At 38.9% G+C, this 20,935-nt stretch overlaps 1 non-coding gene across 1 annotated transcript; it reads left to right on the top strand.

Moving 5' to 3' along the window:
• Positions 1-530: 530 nt before the first annotated feature.
• Positions 531-635, top strand: LOC145524915 (U6 spliceosomal RNA). The gene has a single exon (XR_014067947.1). It is a non-coding gene; the product is annotated as a U6 spliceosomal RNA (small nuclear RNA).
• Positions 636-20,935: the final 20,300 nt, after the last annotated feature.

Here is a 20,935-nt window from a genome sequence, read left to right on the forward strand (position 1 = left end):
AATAACCTTTTCAATAAATGATACTGGGGAAACTGAATATCTGCATGCAAAAAGAAAAATAAAGTTGGACCTATACCTCACATCCTATACAAAAATTAAGTAAAAGCGCATCACAGACCTAAATGTAAGAGCTAAAAATATAGCACTCTTAGAAGAAAGCATGGGCATAGATCTGTTACCTGGAATTTGGCAATGGTTTTTTAAAATATAAAAACAAAAGTATAAGAAACAAAATAAAAAATGGACTAATTTGACTTTATCAAAACTAACACTTTTGTCCTGCAAGGAATGTAATCAAGAAGGTGGAAAGACACACTGAATGGGAGAAAATATTTGCAAATCATATATCTAATAAGGGACTTGCATCTAGAGTATATAAAGGACTCTCAGAACTCAAACATAAAAAGACAAACTAATTAAAAAAATCAGAAAGGATCTGAACAGACATGTCTCCAAAAAAGGTATACAAATGGTAAACCAAAACCATAATTGGATATCACTTCATGTATGTATAATAAAAAGACGGGTAAGTTCTTGCTTGGGTGGCACATATACTACAATTGGAATGTTACAGGGAAGATTAGCATTGCCCCTGTGCAAGGATGACACGAACTCGTGAAGAACAAGCACTGGAAAGGAAGTGGAGAAATTAGAACCCTCATACACTGCTATTAGGAATGTAAAATAGTACAGTTTGGAAAACAACCCGGAAACTCCTCGAAAGGTAAACATACTGTCACCCTGCATGTGTGCATGCTCAGTCATGTCTGACTCTTTGTGACTCTGTGGACTGTAGCCCACCAAGCTCCTCTCTCCTTGAAATTTCCCAGGCAAGAATACTAGAGTGGGTTACCATTTCCTACTCCAGGGGATCTTCCCAACCCAGGGGTTGAACTTGCATCTCTGGCATCGGCAGATGGGTTCTTTACCACTGTGTCATCTGGGAAGTCCTCAAGTCATCCTATGACCCAACAATTCCATTCCTACACCCAAGAAAACACATGTCCGCCAAAATATGTTGTATGTGAAAGATCACAGTGGTATTCTTCATAATAGTCAAAGAGTAGAAATAATCCAAATAACCCACCAACTGATGGATGGATAATAATAAGTGGTATAGTCACACAAGGAAATATTATTTGGCAATAAAAAGGAATGAAGTATTGACACATGCTACAACATAGATGAAGCTTGAAAACATTAAATGAAAGAAGCCATTCACAAGAGGCCACGTATTGTTTGAGTGATATGAAATGTACAGAACAGGCAAATCCATAGGGACAGAAGTGTATCAGTTGTTATCTAGGGCTGGGAGTGTTTGGGAATTGACACCTAAAGAGAACAGAGTTTCTTTTGGAGTGATGAAAATGTTCTAAAATTTATTGTGATGATATTCTCACAATTCTGAGAATATGCTAAAAACCATTGAATTGTACAGTTTCAATGAATGAATTGTGTGCCATATGATATTTATATTTTAATAAAATTGCTACCAAAAAGGTCAATAATGTATTAACCAAAGACTATGCTCATTGAGGGATTTCCCAGGTGATGCTAGTGGTAAAGAACCCACCTGACAATGCAGGAGACATTAGAGACACAGGTTCAATCTCTGGGTTGGGAAGATCCCTTGAGGAGGAAATGGCAACCCACTCCAGTATTCTTGCCTGGGAAATCCCATAGACAGAGGGGCCTGATGGGCTACAGTTCGTAGGGTCACACAGAGTCAGACACATCTGAAGCAACTTAGCGCACACACACGTACTCATTGAAGAGGAAGCTAATGAATTGGAAGACAGACCTGAGAAAATCACTCTGAATGCAACACAGAAACATCAAGAAATAGAGAACTTGAATGGGATACATTGTTTGAGAATCTCTGTCATATGTCTAGCGGAGAGCCAAAAAAGAGAGAATAGCATTGAAACATGTATATTATCATATGTGAAATAGATCCCCAGTCCAGGTTTGATGCATGAGACAGGGCCCTCAGGTCTGGTGCACTGGGATGACCCTGAGGGATGGGATGGGGAGGGAGGTGGGAGGGGGGTTCAGGATGGGGACACATGTATACCCATGGCTGATTCATGTCAATGTATGGCAAAAACCACCACAATATTGTCAAGTAATTAGCCTCCAATTAAAATAAATAAAATTTTTAAAAAAGAAAAGCAAAAAAGTAAAGGAAATGAAGATATTTTTAAAAATTGATCATGACTAAGTAGTTTTCATGATTTAAGATAGATCAGAAGTCCAAGTCTGAAGGATTTCATGGAGAAGGAGCTGTTGCATATTCATATTTAAAGAAAAGTTTAAATCCATTTGAGAGAAAAATCATATTACTTATAAGGGAATGGTATTTAGCCTGACAAAACAATTCTGTTCAGTAGCAATGGGTGCCACAAAACAAAGAAACATCTTTAAGGTGCAGAGAAAAAAAAAAAAAATCAACTTTTACCTAAAACTCTGTAACTGTTGGGTTGGTCAATAAAAATTCTCAGACATCCTAAAAAATAATTGTTACTACTCATAGCTCTCTGCTTTTAAACTTCTGATTGACGTAATTCAGCAAGAAGGAAATTAAACCTATGGAGTCAAGAAGCAACACTAAACAACAAAATTCTAAGTGTGCTGAAGAAGTAAGAATGTCACTGAGCCCCATCCAACAATCTTATATTTCATATCAAGGTATCAGACAATATGATTAAACTTAGTATTGAACAGATTTGGGGTCTTAAGCTATTTTGAGAATCTTTTTATGTAGCATGAAAAGATTGAATTTTTACAGATGGAACTGAGATTTAAAATGTTGTTCAAGTAGAGGTGTGTGTGTGTGTGTTTCAGGGAGAGGCCTGTCTAGTTTGCTAACAAGTCTTCCCTGTCTCCAGGGAATTTGTGGTCAGCAAAAGACCAGATTATTGAAATGCAGGCATCAGAGCTGTCCCCATGGTTCTTTACCCCATCTCTCCATTCTCCATGTCTTACACTTCACTCTTCTCACTCCCATTTCCCGTTCTCTGTCCCTATTTGCAGTGACCCCTTCCTTCACTGATTGCTGGACACTGGGTAAGAAGCAAAAAAGCTATTCAGTATATCCATGTCGTGGGACCCTTTTGGCAATAAGTTACATCTAATCTAAAGTCACAGATGACTATTCAACCGGAATTTTTGCTTCTTTGAAAAACCATGGCATGTTTAATATACAGTTTAAATATGAGATGACCTGACCACTGTTGGCCAGGCCTTGGAGAAGCAAGCCTCCTGTGACTTACACAATGTACCTGGCTCAAAGTCTTAGGAAATGCATGGATCATTGTTCTGGTATGAAGATGCTGCTGCTAGGTGCCTCTTCAGACCATTTGTCAATCCCCTTTCAGGAAAACCCACTCTCCCAGGGTCCAAGCAGGGTATCACTGGATGGTAACTTTTGGTACAGTGAAGTATTATTCCTGTCTCAGTGACCTGATGCATTGCCTCAAGCTTCGTCCTCTTTGGGTCATATTGTTTACATTTCCCTTTTATCTTGTGAGGGACTACTGCTTTCACAGCACACCTCATTCTGAGCACTGACGTCAATGAGCTGATGGCTTCCATGCAGTTGGCAGAGCTCAGCTCACAGTTCTATCTCTCATCCGCTCGAACAGTCACAAACAGAAAGTCAAGCAGACCCTTTCCCGCACTTGTGCTATATTTATTCTTAGCACTCTGCTGAGACTTGGCAACAGTCAGTGGAGCCAGGAGATACTTTGTTTGGATTAGGTCAACAGTCATCCTCTGAGATTTTCATCTATCTTGTTTGTTATGATGCAGTGGTCCCCGTTCCAGCGTTCCATCCAAATCGCAAATGGCTTGGATAAATCCATCTTGATAAATGACATGGAGAGATGAATCACTGGTATTTATTTGCTTTGAAATTCATGTTTAAAATCAATCATTATTAATTAAATGACATTGATGTGTGTCTACCAACACTATTTTCTTAGTTAAGAAAACATGGATGCAAACTCTTAAAGAATTCCAGTTTCTCTAAGCTATCCTAATGCTTCTGCTCTTTAGTCGCTGAGTTGTGTCCGACTCTTTGCGACCCTATGGACTGTAGACCTCCAGGCTCCTCTGACCATGGGGTTTCCCAGGCAAGAATACGGGAGTGGGTTACCATTTTTTTCTCCAGGGGCTCTTCCTGATCCAGGGATCAAACGTGCATCTCCTGCTTGGTGGGTGGATTCTTTACCGCTTAGCCAGCTGGGAGGCCCTAAACTATGCAGAAGTGTGTAAATATGTAGCTGCTTAGAAAGGCCATTGTCACTGCTGTCATAATTTCAGTTATTCTGAAGAAGGTGTTAATATCCTTGCAAATATATATTAAGTTTAGTAGCTTTCTCCTTAAAGGAAGAGAATAGAGAAATGAGTATATACTCTGTAGAATGAAGCTAGGCTGTTATTATTAAAGTTCCTGTGTAGACTTCTACAAATACAAAGATTTCATGCTTTGTATTTTGACCTTCATAAATTTCTTCTCTTTAGAAATATAGATTTTCCATATCAGATATCCAGTTCTACTGCCTTTGCAATATGCTTCTCGTTTCATCATCACATCACCCACCTCACTGAATTGTATAACACTTCACGACTTTCAACCTCTGGTGTCTACTTTGGTCTTCACAACAGTCTTGTGAGATAGGGCCACCAGATATTGTATGACTTTTCATTTTATCTTAGGTGTGAATTGTTTTTCTGCTTATAATTAGTGTAGTTACAGTAAAATTACTTATGCTGTAAGAATTGTGCAATGTCCAGTAAAAACCAGAAGAAATGTTAAGATGTTGTAAAAACAGAGGAATTTCTGACTTAGGAGTCAGAGCCTCCTATGTGTACAGTGGAATAAACCTGGAAGCAAGCTAATGGGAAAAGGATGGTATCTAGTAAATGCCAAAAAAACAAAACAAAAACCTGGAGATACACATAAAACACTGCCATATTTGGCTTCTCAGTCTCTTCATGTTTTTCACGCATGCCTCTCAGGCCACATGTTGATCTTTGAACTACATTTCCTTTCTTCTCCCGCTGCTCTACCCTCTCCCCAGAAATTGTGTGCCTTATTTTTAAAAAGCTTTACCTACATTAAAATTTTAAGATATAGGATGTGGAGGAGCCTGAGTACTGTATAGGTCAGGGCAAGTAACTGCTGGCTGCTTTAACAGCCAAACTTTAAAATCTCGTTTACTTAACACAACAAAGTGTTACTTCTTACTCTTGTCACAGTCAAGTGCAGGCCAGGCAGATTTTCGTTAGTGGGATTTCAGAGGTCCAGCCTGCTTTCATATTGTAACATGGGAAGGCAGAGATTCACACATGCTCATAACTGCCATGGACCCAGAGAAGAACATCATTTACGTTCACATTTCCATTGGTCAGAACTGGTTATGAGGTCTCAAGTCACGTACAATGTTGAGAAATGTAGAGGAACATGTTGAGTATTTGGTGATCACTAACTGTATCTCGTGGGCTTCCCTGGTGGCTCAGCTGGTGAAGAATCCGTCTGCAGTGCAAGAGACCTGGGTTTGGTCCCTGGATTGGGAAGATCCCCTGGAGAAGAGAACGGCTACCCACTCCAGTATTCTGGACTGAAGAATTCCATGGACTGTATAGTCCATGGGGTCACAGAGTCAGGCACAACTGAGTGATTTTCACTTTCAACTATATCTCCTTGGCTTCCCTTAATTTTCATTGGAAGGACTGATGTTGGAAGCTGAAGCTCCAATGCTTTGGCCACCTGATGAAAAGAGCTTACTCCTTGGAAAAGACCCTATTGTTGGGAAAAATTGAGGGCAGGAGAAGGGGGTGATAGAGGATGAAATGGTTAGATGGTACGACTGACTCAATGGACATGAGTTTGAATAAACTCTGGGAGATAGTAAAGGATGGGGAAGCCTGGCATGCTGCAGTCCATTGGGTCACAAAGAGTTGGACACGACTGAACAACTGAACTATATCTCCTATGAATGTACAGAGTGATTTTGACTCATAGAAAATTAGAGCTGAAAAAGATTTTAGAGAACATCTAGTTTAATCTATTTCCTTATAGCATCAGAGGTTAAAGAGGTTGAATGACTTGGCCAAATTTGCACAAAGTGGCAGAGGAAGGCGTGATCATAAGAAGTTGTGCTTACTAAGCTCTTATTATGTGCCAGGCACTATGTTAACACATCTGTGTGCCTTATCTCCCTGAAGCCTCACATTGACCCCATAAGAGAGATGCTGTTCTTATCTTCATTTTAAGGATGACAAATTAAAGCTTAGAGAAGATAGGTAAGCAACTCAGGTCACGCAGTTAATAAATGGCAGAAGGCAAATTCAAACCCAGACTGCCTATCATGAAAATGTCAACATGTATCACTTGATGGCCACTATTTTTGTTCTGATTTCCAAATCCTTTTTCTGATCATACCAACAGACTACATGGTATGGGGATTAAATATGGACATTGTCATCAAAGAATTATGCTACAGAAACTTTAAGACCTAAACTGTTCCAGTGTCTCTACTTGTCTAGAAGATAGGCTGAAGTTATTTGTGAGAGCAGAGAGAAAGCAATGCCACAAACATAGGCAAATAACACTAGATTATCATGGTGAAACTTGTTCCTAGCTTTGGACATGGTTTTTCCATAAAGCACATGAGTATTTTCTGTCGTGAAAAATAGCCAGTACCTAGGAAATATTAACTTACACCTGCAGGGCAGATGAATGGAGAAAGCAGATGTTGCAACATCTGTTTAATAGCAAATACTAAATTAGATATCATGGTCATTTCTTGTGGTTCTTGTTATTCTACATGACAGCAATGCTGGAAGTTTTAGTCATAATTGTTCACATCTACTTATTTGATCAAGTAGTAGGCATCAAAGCCTAGATTTTATTTTGGAAAAGTTAGCTAGTTTACCATCCATGCAACATTTATTTCTAGTAAAAAAAAAAAAGGTCAAAAATAGATGTATAAAATGGTTTCTCATTAAGATTAAATTATGATGTGTTTTTCACAGTACCTGGAATATAGTAAGCACTCAATAGATGGAATCTCTTGCTATTCTTCTTCTCACTATTATTATTATTACTATTATTGCTGTTACACATCTTACCCTGTAAATCACTACAGAACCAGTTTTTTCTTTCTTTCAACCTTGATTTTATTTTAAAAAATATTTATTTACTTATATTTATTTGGCTGTGCTGGGTCTTAGTTGTGGTACATGGGGGCTAGTTCCCTGACAAGGGGTCAAATTTGGGTCACAGGTCAAACCTGTGCTCCCTGAATTGGGAGCACAGAGTCTTAGCCACTGGACCACCAAGGAAGCCCCACAACCTTGATGTTTCTGCAGAATTCTTTATACCAGTAGGGAATGAAACTTCACTGGGGAGATGGGGCAGTTATAACAGAATTACTCATCCTATTTGCTTAACTGAAATGATTGCTTGTCTGATTGACTTCACCATATTGCCAGGTTGTTTTAGACCCAGAGTGCAATTGGATGCCACCAGTTGGTCCAATAGGAAGGCATGAACCTACAAAGTTTCTAAAACATATGGACAAAGGCCACATAAAACATGAAATAATTAACTGAGTATCATTCCAAATAAGTGTTTTGGAGGAAAAATAAATTTCTGTTATCTGGTCTTGATGAAGTCTCCTGGGGAAGGAAGCATGCAGTCCAGGAAGAATAAGTCTAGTTGCCATTTGAAGAACTGGTGGGAGTCCCAGCTCTTGTTACTGATTGGTTAAGTCCCTTACTTCTTCAGAGATATCTGTTTTTAATTTTTCTTTTCTACTGTTAAATGGGGTGGTTATTTTGAGAGTCTAGTAAGATATATAAGGCTTAAAAATTCCATATTCATATAAACCCCTTCATAATATGAGAAGTCTAAAAATTTAGTTGTGTAAAATAGAAAGTCATTTTACTTCATGAGAAATAAAATGCAGGAAGTTCCAGGGTCCACGTGTGTCATTCCCACGACCCAAGGCCTACTGAAGCTTGGGATTTTGAAGTTTCCTGTTTAACTGGCCAGTTTGGGCCAAGAGAATTGAACCCTGGCCCATTCAGGATTCAGAGGACTGTTTTCCTTTCCCCAAATAATTTGAGATTGTTTACTCTTTCCACTTCTGATGTCACTTTTTTCCCCCTCCCACCAAAATAAACTTCAGCTTTTTCTGATTAAGACAGGGCAATCTTGTTATATCCAAAATCATTTTATCGGGATTTTCACTGTAGGTCTTTAGATTTATAGAGGTGAAGTAAGTTACCCATGGTCAGTGTGTAATGAAATAGAGAGAAGTTTGTTTTCCTATTTGTTAATAGGGAAAGCACTACTGTTTACTTGAGATAATAATCTGATACACTGTAATTCATCCTCTGCATGAACTGAGAAGAGGAATTGGCATTTTTACTGAAAGGATGGTATGGCTGAGGGAGGGGTGGAGGGTGGAGAAAACATAAAAAGGAGAAAGCAAGAAAAGAGAGTAGGGAGAAAGGAACTGGAAGAATACTGTGCTCAGAGCTCCTGGTAATCCCTGGATGTTCAATGTATGTAAAATATCCAGATATATACTTGAGATCATGGGTATTCCTGTGGAGTTCTGGGAAGGGGTTGAATTCTGAATCTGGGTTTCCATTAAATTGATATGGGAAGAACACAGATGAACATGGGCATTTAGGACCCCTACTGACATCCGAGCTGTTTGTGAAAGGTCCCAGTACTACTTAATAAGATAATTACTCATGGCCAAGTCATTAAAAATGTACACTAGAATCTTGGTGAAATGGTCTCAATTTAACATCAACTTTTGAGTCTGGATCCATATATAGTCTGTAGAAAGCTTAATTTATGTCTTATGTCTCATGTCAATTTATGTTTGATCTAATTTCAGAATATGGTTAAGTTTTAAGACTTACAGCTAAAACACCACTTTTCCTTAAATCCTTTTAGATTGCAAACTAAGCCAGAATTCACAACTGGTCCCTTCACTGCAGCACAAATAAGCACGGCTCTGTTGAGTAGCATATTGAAACCCTTAGAATTCTTTGCACAAAATTGAAACTGCAGAGAATGTCATTTTTTTGGAAATAAATCCATCCCATGGCCGTTGCATATAAATTTTCCACTTTGTTCTGAAGCCATAAAGAAAATTATCTTCAGCTATTCATCTACATGTAGTTGATATATAGGAGGCAAAGCTCACTTTAATATCATATAAAATATTTATTATCTATGTTATTAAAACATTACCCAAGACCAGTGGTTCCTGCTTTGCCCAAATAGCCCCTGAAAAATATCACACATTCTCATTGATAACAGTGACTTCCCAAGCCAGGATACTCCCTTAGGAGCTGGGGCAGGAAGGGGAAGAAATGTTTCCATTTTTAAGAAGTGGGTGAAACGCAGATCAGAATTTCAGAGCTTTGTGTGCAGTTATGAAGCCTCATTTTGAGAATCTGACCATTGTAAGTTGAACTGTGTCCTCCTTAAATTCATCTGTGAAAGTCCTGACCTCCCTGTTACTTCAGAATGTGACCTTATTTGAAGATACAGTCTTTAAAGAGATAATCAAGCTAAAGGAGGCCTTTAGGGTGAAACCTAATCCAGTATGTCTATGTGTGTGGGTGTGTGCATGTGCTCAATCACTCAGTTCTGTCCGACTCTTTGTGACCACATAGACTGTAGCCCATCAGGCTCCTCTGTCCATGGCAAGAACACTGGAGTGGGTTGCCATTCCCTTCTCCAGGGGATCTTCCCATCCCAGAGACAGAACCTGCATCTCTCGAATTTCCTGCATTGGCAGGTAGATTCTTTACCAGCTGAGCCACCAGGGAAGCCCTAATCCAATATGACTGGTATCCTTATAAAAAGGAAAAATTAAAGAACAAATCCCAAGTCTTGATTGTCCTGAGTCATCTCAGATCTTCTCTTTTGATTTAAAACATAATGAGGACAGGACATGGGTTAACAGCCAGAATTTTCAGGAGGGCAGGGGCAATTCTGGTAAACTTAGCATCAGGTTCTAGCAAAACCATCTCATATAATCCATAAAAACAAATGCCAAGTATAAAAAAAAAGTCAGCATACTATATAGGAATAAATGTTAAGCCAGATCTAAAGTAAAATTAAAAGAGAAAATTCTGTTTACTTTTAATCGTCAGAGACAGAACCAAGTGCAAATATTTCAAACATAGATTATTTTTAATACAAATTAAACAAATTCCTGCCTTGTAGGTGGATTCTTTACCAACTGAGCTATCAGGGAAGCCTAAAGTAATCCACGTGACAATATTTTATGTCAGGCAATGAAGAGGTGTAAAGGACAATTTGTCATACCATGTGTTTAAATCCTTTCTGAGCTTCTTGAGGGAGAAACTATAAAAGAAAAATAACAAAATAAATATCAAATTATTTTATGTATGAAACTTATTGTTGTTTCAATAGCGAAGGTATAGTTTGCTTAGCATGGTTTTCTCCTCAAAAAACAAGGGCGATGTAGGTAGTTCATTTTGGGAAGTGGCCCCAAGAAACAAGAGCAAAGCACAGTGGAGAATAAAGAAGGGAAGTGGGAGAGCTAGCTGAAGGGTGCATTCTTGAGTTGGTCACTGCTGCGGGCAGTGGGACTCTGACAAGCAGTGTAAACTGTGCATCAGAATGGACCACTGAGAGGCTGGAAAAGGGAGCACTTATGCTCATCCATTGCCTTGCATTCTCATTGGTCAAGAGTTGCCCTGTGAGCCTTAACTTAACTCCCCCTGTGTTTCCAGGCTGCACACGTGAGGGAATGTGACAGATACCCTACGGGTCCTTCAGGGTGGTGGCAGAAAAGCCAGAGGTGAGAAAGTAACAGATGAGTGGTGAAGCTAATGTGAGGTGCAGTCAGGAAATGCCTGTGAGCAGAGGCACGGGCTGCAGCAATGTCTGTCATAAAAGGTGAGCTGAGAGGAAGAGACGGGGTGCAGGGGGAATCCACTACATCCCACCTGCCAGCTCTGACTCACTCATGGTGGCTGCCACAAGTCTGGTATTGAGAAGAATCTGGAAGCCGATTCTGGATGTTATCAGCAAAGAACCCAACATCTGAGAGGTGGGAATTATGGCAGATCTTAAGTTCATCCTCATGTTATGTCATCTGGATTTTGATAGTCATGACTTTGTCTCCTTGCTTCCATCTTTGAAAGGAATAATGGGAAGGAAGACATTGGCAAATGGAGAAGCCAGAAATTGACATGATTCAGCTCAGAATTCTCCCTTTCACAGGAATGTTTAGATATTACCACAAGGAGTAAACCACCTTGTGTTTGGGGCATCTCTGGTGGCTCAGATGGTAAAGAATCTGCCTGCAATGTGGGAGACTCAGATTCGATCCCTGAGTCAGGAAGATCCCCTGGAGAAGGGAATGAAACCCACTCCAGTATCCTTGCCTGGAGAATCCCATGGGTGGAGGAGCCTGGCAGGCTACAGTCCATGGGGTCACGAAGAGTCAGATATGCCTGAGCAACTAGCAATTTCACTTTCACAAGTGTAAAACAGAACAAATTTTGTCAGTGTCCAAAAAAGTCTTTCATGGGTTGGATTGGCAGAGAATAACAAGGTCATTTGAATTAGTTTGCTTTTGATTGAAGAGAGTAGACCATCAGAAGCATGGCAATGAGTGCTTTCTACAAGAATGTCATCAGGAGACATGATATCGACTTTTTAAAGGAGAGAAAAAGAGATTTTTGTGTTAGACAGTGGAGAAGGAAATGGCATCCTACTCCAGTATTCTTGCCTAGAGAACTTCGTGGACAGCAGAGCCTGGTGGGCTGCTGTCATGGGGTTGCACAGAGTCGGACATGACTGAAGAGACTTAGCATGCATGCATGCATGTGTTAGGCAGAATTCATAGATCTCTGAGTCTTCAGGTGTTCTGTGTACAAGTCTTATTTCAGCTGCACACTCTTGCCATGTAGCTTTGAGAAGTTCACCTCCTTCTTTTGCACTCGTGAGGCTCCTGGGACAGGAGAAGTGTACATTCTTCCGGGTGATGATTGTCGTCCGTCCTTCAGACTTCCTTCCTCCTGCCTTGCCTTAGTCACCCATCCATGTTTGGTTACCCTTGTTGCCTGGCTTCTTCTTTCTTCATCTTTGCGTCTGATATGCAGACTCCACCTTCTCCTCCATTCCTCAAGGCAGCTCCACCACATGGCTGGTGTTGTCACAGTATTTTAATGAAGATTTGGGGATAATAAAAGGATTCCAGTACAGATGAGGAAGCTAACTGAATGGCTGACTTCGCTAAGCCTAATGAACTCAGCCAGTCCCTACTGAGAGGAATCCATCGGAGCCCTTTGCTCTTTCCCCACCTGCAAATGCCTCAGGTTGCTGGGGTCTGCAATTTCCCATCTTCCCTTTTCCTCACTTTCCTGGTGTCCCTAATACTTCCTTCCCCTCTAGTTGCCAAGGACAATTCAAGAAGCCCTGTAACATTATTATGCAACCCAATTTAGCTCTTGCTTTTTCTCAGTTTCTTTCTATCAGACCAGCCCACAGGCAGCTTTTCAATAGAATAACAATAAGACCCAGAAACAAGTCTTCCCAAATAAAAGTGATACATCCTGCTGCTCATGCAGAACACAGCTCCAGTGTGTTTACTTTTATTTTTTAAAGGCAATTTTATTTTCTTCATATATAAACAGAAGTCCAATTCCTTAAAATAGGCTTGGAGCTGGTTTAAGTTTGAAATTGAAGGAGTATTCCAGAGAAATTTCAGGATTTTGGATGGCCACAGAGACTGAGGCTGGTGGAAATAAGTTTTTTAATGGAAGAATATTTAAACTTAGGTCCAAGAGAGAACAAAGGAAGGACGTAAGGATTTTCCCTGCAAAGTACTAGAGAGAAACAAATACCAGAATTTGCAATTATGATGATTTTACTTACAAATATTATGGCTTAGAGATGTCATATTTGGTAAAATAAATAGATATTTTAGAATGAATTGAATATTTAGCCAGGTAAAAGAAAAGGTGAATAGGAGAACCACAGAACAGAACTGTTAAAAGTCTTGAATTGTACACTAAGACATTAAACCTTTTACATTTGGATTAGAAAATCCAATTATTTCCCCAAGAGTTTGCTCCCCATTCTAACTTGAGATGGAATAAACCCCCTTGTGTGGGAGGTAGAATTTGAGGGGATTTATTTCTTTTCAAGTTAAAGGGTGTTTGGAAAAAGCAGACTTTTGTTATTAGTGCTCAAAAGCATCCAGGTGATATTTTTTTTCTTTTGGCAGTGCTAATGATTAAGTAAAGTGATTACAAATGACAGAGGAAAGAACTACCATCCTACCAAGCATAAAATCAAAGCACTGCAGTTGAAATCACAATGAATGTACTGAAATTAAAGCAATAGAGAAAATCTAAGCAACTGCAAGTGAATAGTTACCGTATTAGAATATTTCTAAGGTCCTCAGTGAGAGGAAACTAGGGAATAAAAACAATCTTGAAAGTTATTCTGAAATTGGATTCATTTCCCATTCAAGAAATACGATTGTATTCCCTTCAAAATGACTTTCCAAGTCAACAATACTTATAGAACTCTTCATAGTGCTTTGAAATGACACACTCTTGTACAGAGTTCTTTCAGGAAATTGAATTTTTATTCTTCAAAGACCAAACTTGCATCCGGCATAGCTGGGAACTCGGGGGCAGGCATCTCCATAAATAACATTTTGTTCTGTCTTCCCTAAGAACTAGCAGAGAACTGGTTCAAGCTAAAGAATATGAGTTTGGGATTGGGGCAGGCCATGGACATCCACTCCACTGTGGGCCCTTATTGCCAATTCCTGCCATTCTGAAAATAGGGTGTGCTTGGCTCCTTGCAGGTGAAGTCCCCTCAACTTTGTAACTAGGACTTGTAGACATTTGCACAGTGGTGTCAAACAAATTCTGTGACTTTGCTTGTTCCTATCCACAGGTTATTTCTCGAGCCCCCGCGTCCTATGAAGTGCTGTTTGTAGAAATCTTTGCTAGCATGGTTTCTGAAACCTGATTCCCATCCTGATGCCTAGGACTCTGCCTGGCCCTATTCTGGATGGTGTGGCTGGTTGGCCTGCTGCCACTCTGAGCTGCTTCTTCTGCTCTATGCACCGTAGCCCCAAGTTAAGCCACGTCCTATCCCCTTGCCAGCATGAATTCCCCAGACATTGTACTCCAGGTCAGCCAAGAGTTCCTGAACATTCCTTTCTCAGAGGAGAAAATGATAACATTAGCCTGATTGGAACATTTAAGGAGCCAAAGCCACCTCTGCATCTATCAGCCTTACAGCGACCTTGTGGCCTCTTGCTTTGAATCTGTGATTAATGCTTTGACTTTGGCCCCAGTCTTTTGACTTAGGCTACCGTCTAAGTCTTGATCTTATGTGACTCCCAGCTACATCTGGGTGAGTTTTTATTCTGATGACCCATCTGCTGCTCAGTTTTCTCTGGGACTGACTGGCAGTACTGCTTCTTCCTACCCTTCTTTCCAATGAGTAGAGATGTGTCCTTGGGTAGAAGTCTCCATGTCTGAGTCACTGATGCCCACTCCCTCCTTACTCTACCATAGCCAGCCCCAGGTAGCTATTGACTGTTGCTCCTTCTCTGAGCTCATGTTGATGTTCTATCACTGTAACTACTGTAACTCTTTGTGCCCAGAGTCTCTCTGGCTCTCTCTCTCTGTCAGACCATCTCTGATTTTGCTTTTTAAAATAGCAAATCAACATCCAGAAACAATAATATCATATAAGCTCTGATGAATAATTATAAAGTGTCAATATTGGGCTTGTTATCTCTAAGTCTCATGACTTATTGCTACTGTCTTATCCCCAAGGTAGGTCTCATTACTCCATTTTATTGATGAGAAAAATGAGTCTTGGAAACCATATTACCAGAAAGTGGTGGAGCTGGAATCAGGCTGGGGTCTGGGATCAAAACTGAGGCACCTTCATTTTACCAGGCTGCCTTCCTTTGAGAAAAGCTATAATATATTGTCTTTAATCACCACCAATATTGTTGACTCTGTTTACAGGTGAATATACGGAGACTCAGAGTCATCATGAGTGAGGAGTCCTAATAATGTGGGAGTCAAATTTGACTCTGAAAACTTTTCTCTTTCCACTACAGGATGCTATGTTCCACAATGGCACTTACTACTTTTCAAGGTATATACTTGTTTTGTAAACACAAAAATTTCAGCCTGCAACCAGTTTAAGTGCCCCTATGATAAAGTCTCTTGTTATTGCATCTGAAACTTGGCTTGGACAGCACCTTCTTTCTCCTTCTGTTTCTCTGCCTCCTTCTTAGCTTCCCCCTCCACTTGTTCTTAGAATAATTCATCTTCCCATCTTTCAACAGGCATAGATTGTCCCTGAGGATGCTCACAGAACTTGAAATATCAGCCAGAATGTCAGCTTTAAATTACAGTGAGGAATGGAACTATCAAGCTCTCCAGTGACTCATGTTTGTTGATCAGTACCCTCTCTCCCTGTGGGCAAATCTATGTGGGATGTTAAATTTGTAATTGGGAGATGGGTTGGCAAAATAAGAATTGGAACAAGAGCAATTAGTTGGGGTGTCTGGGTGTGACAGGGTAAAATGGTTCAATGCATCCATTTCTGCATTTGAGATTTTGCTGTCACTGGCCTGGGCTGCTTGAATCCTTGGACCAGGGCACTGACTCTCAGATGGTGCTACTGTAGAGTGTTGAAAAGCTGTTATTGTGCTTGACATATTAAAAACAATTTTTAAGAATTTTAAAACTTTGATGTTCCATAAATACAAAAATATTTATGAAATATGTGTAAGATGTAAAGCACAAAGACAGTGAAAATCTACTTACCCACTGTCCAGGCAAAAAACAGAACATGACCAAGAATGTTGGAGTTTCTTGTATGTTTCTTTCTCTTCTGTGTCCCATTTTCCTTTCTCAAATAACAATGGTCCAAAATTTTGTGTTTATAATTTGATTTCTTTTCAAAATAAATTACTTTTTCCTTGAATCTCTAAATAGCATATTGACTTTAAATGAATGGAATCATGCAATATATTTTTATCATTTTTTAAAAAATTCATGTTGTTTATATAGCCAAAATTCATTAAATTTCTAGTCCATAGTAGTTCATTCCAGTAACACACAACTTATTATTCTATTGTTAATAGGCATTTGGGTTGCTCAGAATTTGTTGAAATAATAAATAGTACTACCAGATACATTTGGGGGTATTTCTCTTGGTGCATATGTACATGGATTTTCAGGAATAGAATTCCTGAATCATGGGGTATGCACATTTTCAATTTTACTAGAAAATAAATTTGTGTTCAAAGTGGTTGCTACACTTCTATCAGCTGTATAAAATCCATCTTTTTTCCCACACCCTCACAAGCATGTAATGTTGCCAGACTTTAATTTCCATTGTGGGTGTGAAATTTATCTCGCTGTAGTTAGAATTTATACTTCATCATTTCTAATGAAGTTGAGCATCTTTTCCTATGTTTATTTCCATTTAAGACTATTCATCTCTGAAGTTCTTGTTCAAAATGTTGCCCTTATTTTTTTGAATTGTTTGCTTTCTTGTCAACTGATTTGTAAGACAGGTTTTTTTGTCTAGGTTCTTATTTTTAAAATATATTTTGGAGATCAATCAATCCTTTTTCGGTTTTGTGTGTGAAAAAATCTTTTTCCCAGTTTGTGCATTTTCTTGTAATTATTTTTATGTGTTTTGAATGAAACAATAGAATTTAAGTTTTCCTTTATGGTTTGTGTGTCTGAAGAAATCTTTCCCCATTTGGAGGTCATAAAAGCACTCTCCTCTGTTGTTAAGTTTGCCTTTCTAAGACTGGTGTAATGGAACTGGTTTTTCAATATAGTGTATGAGAGGGATAGAATTTTATTTTTTCACATGTTAATACTCAAGTGTGCCAAGATAATTGATTGAGAAGTACATTCTTTCTCGAATGACCTGCTACACACTTTCTGTCATATATCAAAGATCCATATATGAGTAGACTTGTTTTTAAAGTTTCTATTCTGTCTCATTTGACTGTTCCATAACAAGACCCTCTGTCTTAATTATCATGGCTTTATACTAATTCTAACTATGTGATAAAATAAGTTCCTTTTCTTCTTTCTCTTCACGGCCCTTTGCTCTTTCATATAAACTTGAAAATCAACTTGTCAAGTACAACAAAGTGACTTTTGGGATTTTAACAGGAATATCATTGAAATCACCAATCAGTTTGAGAATAATTAATATTTCTGTGATATCAAGCCTTTCATCCATATAAATGATGTATATATCTATGTTTACTAGACTTTCTTCACCTTTCAGTAGAGTTTTATAATTTTCTTCATAAAGTTCTTGAATAATTTTGTTATATTTACTCTAGATGTTTTGCAATTTTGATGTTACTATAGATATATTTTTAAATTTTCATTTATGCTGTTGAAATTTATTTTTGTATGCTGTTTTACATTTTATAACTGTGCCAAATTATCACATTAAGTTTAGTAATTTATCTGTAACTTCATATGGATTTCTAACACACAGATGTTTGTTTTCTATTCACAAACATAAGTTAACAGTTTTGCTTCTTTCTTTCCAATTCTCATACCTTTTATTACTTTTTATTGTCTGACTACTGACTAAGGACTCCAGTACAATATCATTCAAATAAAGCTAGCAGATACCATGTCTTTTTCCTAACCACAAAGGGAAAGCTTTAAATATTTCATAATTAAGTATAATGCTAGCTATAGGTTTTCTGTAGCTATCATTTATTGGTTTAATGAAGTTGTCTTTTATTTCTAGTTTATTTTCGTTTAATTCAGAAAAGGATGTGGAATTCTATCAGTTGCTTTTTCTATAATCATTTATTTGAGATGGTTATACTCTTTCTCTTCTCTTCAGTTAATATAGTGATATATATTTATTCATTTCTTATGTGAAATCAAACTTTCACTCCTGGGATCAACCAGCTAATGCATTATCTTGATACACACACATACATACTTCTGGATCATGTTGCTAATATTCTCATTTTTGTACCTGTGTCTATGAGCAAGACTGAGCTGTAATTTTATTCTCATGCTTCATTGGATTTTGTATCAAAGCTACAGTAACCTGATAAAGTGACCTAAGGATAGCCCCAATTTTCCATACAGTGATTGTCTGTGTGAGAATGGAACTTTTTTCCTTAGCGGTTTGCCAAGTTATTTCGACCTTGACTATTTACTTGAAGTTACTGGCTCCACTGACTAGACCTTGTTTTTTTTGAAGGAAGATTTTAACTTCTGATTCAATTTCCTTTGTGGTCATGTGACTGTTTACATTTCCCATTTCTTCTTAAGTAAATTTTAGTATGTCATCTTTTTTTTCTAGGGGTCTAATCATTTTATCTGAGTTCTCAAATGTATCACATGGAGTGGGCTCCTAGCCTACTTTCTGTTCAGTTCAGTTCAGTTGCTCAGTCATGTCCAACTCTTTGCAACCCCATGGACTGCAGCACATCAGGCTTCCCTGTCCATCACCAACTCCTAGAGCCTACTCAAACTCATGTCCATTGCACTGGTGATGCCATCCAACCATCTCATTCTCTGTTGTCTCCCTTTTCCTCCCGCCTTCAATCTTGCCACCATCAGGGTTTTTTCCAAAGAGTCGGGTCTTCCCATCAGGTGGCCAAAGTATTGAAGTTTCAGCTTCAGCATCAGTCCTTCCTATGAATATTCAGGACTGATTTCCTTTAGGATTGACTGATTGGATCTCCTTGCAGTCCAAGGGACTCTCAAGAGTCTTCTCCAACACCACAGTTCAAAAGCATCAGTTCTTCGGCACTCAGCTCTCTTTATAGTACAACTCTCACATCCATACATGACAAATGGAAAAATGATAGTTTTGACTAGACAGACCTTTGTTGGCAAAGTAATGTCTCTGCTTTTAATATGCTGTCTAGGTAGGTCATAACTTTTCTTCCAAGGAGCAAGCATCTTTTAATTTCATGGCTGCAGTCACCATCTGCAGTGAGTTTTGAGCACCCCAAAATAAAGTATCTCATTGTTTCCATTGTTTTCCCATCTATTTGCCATGAAGTGAAGGGACCAGATCCCATGATCTTCATTTTCTGAATGTTGAGTTTTAAGCCAACTTCTTCACTCGCCTCTTTCACTTTCATCAAGAGGCTCTTTAGTTCGTCTCTGCTTTCTGCCATAAGGATAGTGTCATCTGTGCATCTAAGGTTGTTGATATTTCTCCCAGCAATCTTGATTTCATCTTGTGCTTCATCTAGCCCAGGATTTCTCATGATGTACTCTGCATAAAAGTTAAATAAGCAGGGTGACAATATACAGCCTTGACATACTCCTTTCCCGATTTGAAACCAGTCTGTTGTTCCATGTCTGGTTCTAACTGTTGCTTCTTGACCTGCATACAGATTGCTCAGGAGGCAGGTAAGATGGTCTGGTATTCCCGTCTCTTAAGAATTTTCCAGTTCGTTGTAATCCACACAGTCAAAGGCTTTGGCTTGTCAATAAAGAAAAAGTAGATTTTTTTCTGGAATTCTCTTGCTTTCTCGATGATCCAGTGGATGTTGGTAATTTGATCTCTGGTTTCTCTGCCTTTTCTAAATCCAGCTTGAACATCTGGAAGTTCATGGTTCATGTACTGTTGAAGCCTAGTTTGGAGAATTTTGAGCATTGCTTTGCCAGTGTGTGAGATGACTGCAGTTGTGCAGTAGTTTGAACATTCTTTGGCATTGCCTTTCTTTGGGATTGGAATGAAAAGTGACCTTTTCCAGTCCTGTGGCCACTGCTGAGTTTTCCAGATTCGCTGGCATAGGGAGTGCAGCACTTTCACAGCATCATCTTTTAGCATTTGAAATAGCTCAACTGGAATTCCATCACCTCCACTAGCTTTGTTTGTAGTGATGCTTCCTAAGGCCCACTTGACTTCACATTTCAGGATGTCTGGCTCTAGGTGAGTGATCACACCATCATGGTTATCTGCATCATGAAGATCTTTTTTGTATAGTTCTTCTGTGTATTCTTGCCACCTCTTCTTAATATCTTCTGCTTTTGTTAAGTCCTTACCAGTTCTGTCCTTTCTTGTGCTTATCTTTGCATGAAATGTTGCCTTGGTTGCTCTAATTTTCTTGAAGCGATCTCTAGTCTTTCCCATTCTATTGTTTTCCTCTATTTCTTTGCATTGATTGCTGAGGAAGGCTTTCTTATCTCTCCTTGCTATTCTTTGGAACTCTGCATTCAAATGGGTGTATCTTTCCTTTTCTCCTTTGCCTTTAGCTTCTCTTCTTTTCTCAGCTATTTGTAAGGCCTCGTCAGACAACCGTTTTGCCTTTTTGTATTTCTTTTTCCTGGGGATGCTCTTGATCCCTGCCTCTTGTACAGTGTCACAAACCTCTATCCATAGTTCTTCAGGTGCTCTGTCTATCAGATCTAATCCCTTGAATCTATTTCTCACTTCCACTGTATAATCGTAAGGGATTTGATTTAGGTCATACCTGAATGGTCTAGTGGTTTTCCCTACTTTTTTCAATTTAAGTCTGAATTTGGCAATAAGGAGTTCATGATCTGAGCCACAGTCAGCTCCTGGTCTTGTTTTTGCTGATTGCATAGAGTTTCTCCATCTTTGGCTACAAAGAAGATAATCAATCTGATTTCTATGTTGACCATCTGGTGATGTTCGTGTGTAGAGCTTTCTCTTGTATTGTTGGAAGAGGGTGTTTGCTATGATCAGTGTGTTCTCTTGGCAAAACTTTGTTAGCATTTGCCCTGTTTCATTTTGTACTCCAAGGCCAAATTTGCCAGTTACTCCAGGTATCTCTTGAACTCCTGCTTTTGCATTCCAATCCCCTATACTGAAGAGGACATCTTTTTTGGG

This window comes from Giraffa tippelskirchi, chromosome 10 (assembly GCF_054371585.1).
Source record: "Giraffa tippelskirchi isolate mGirTip1 chromosome 10, T2T-mGirTip1v1.2.pri, whole genome shotgun sequence".
Taxonomy (NCBI): Eukaryota; Metazoa; Chordata; class Mammalia; order Artiodactyla; family Giraffidae; genus Giraffa; species Giraffa tippelskirchi.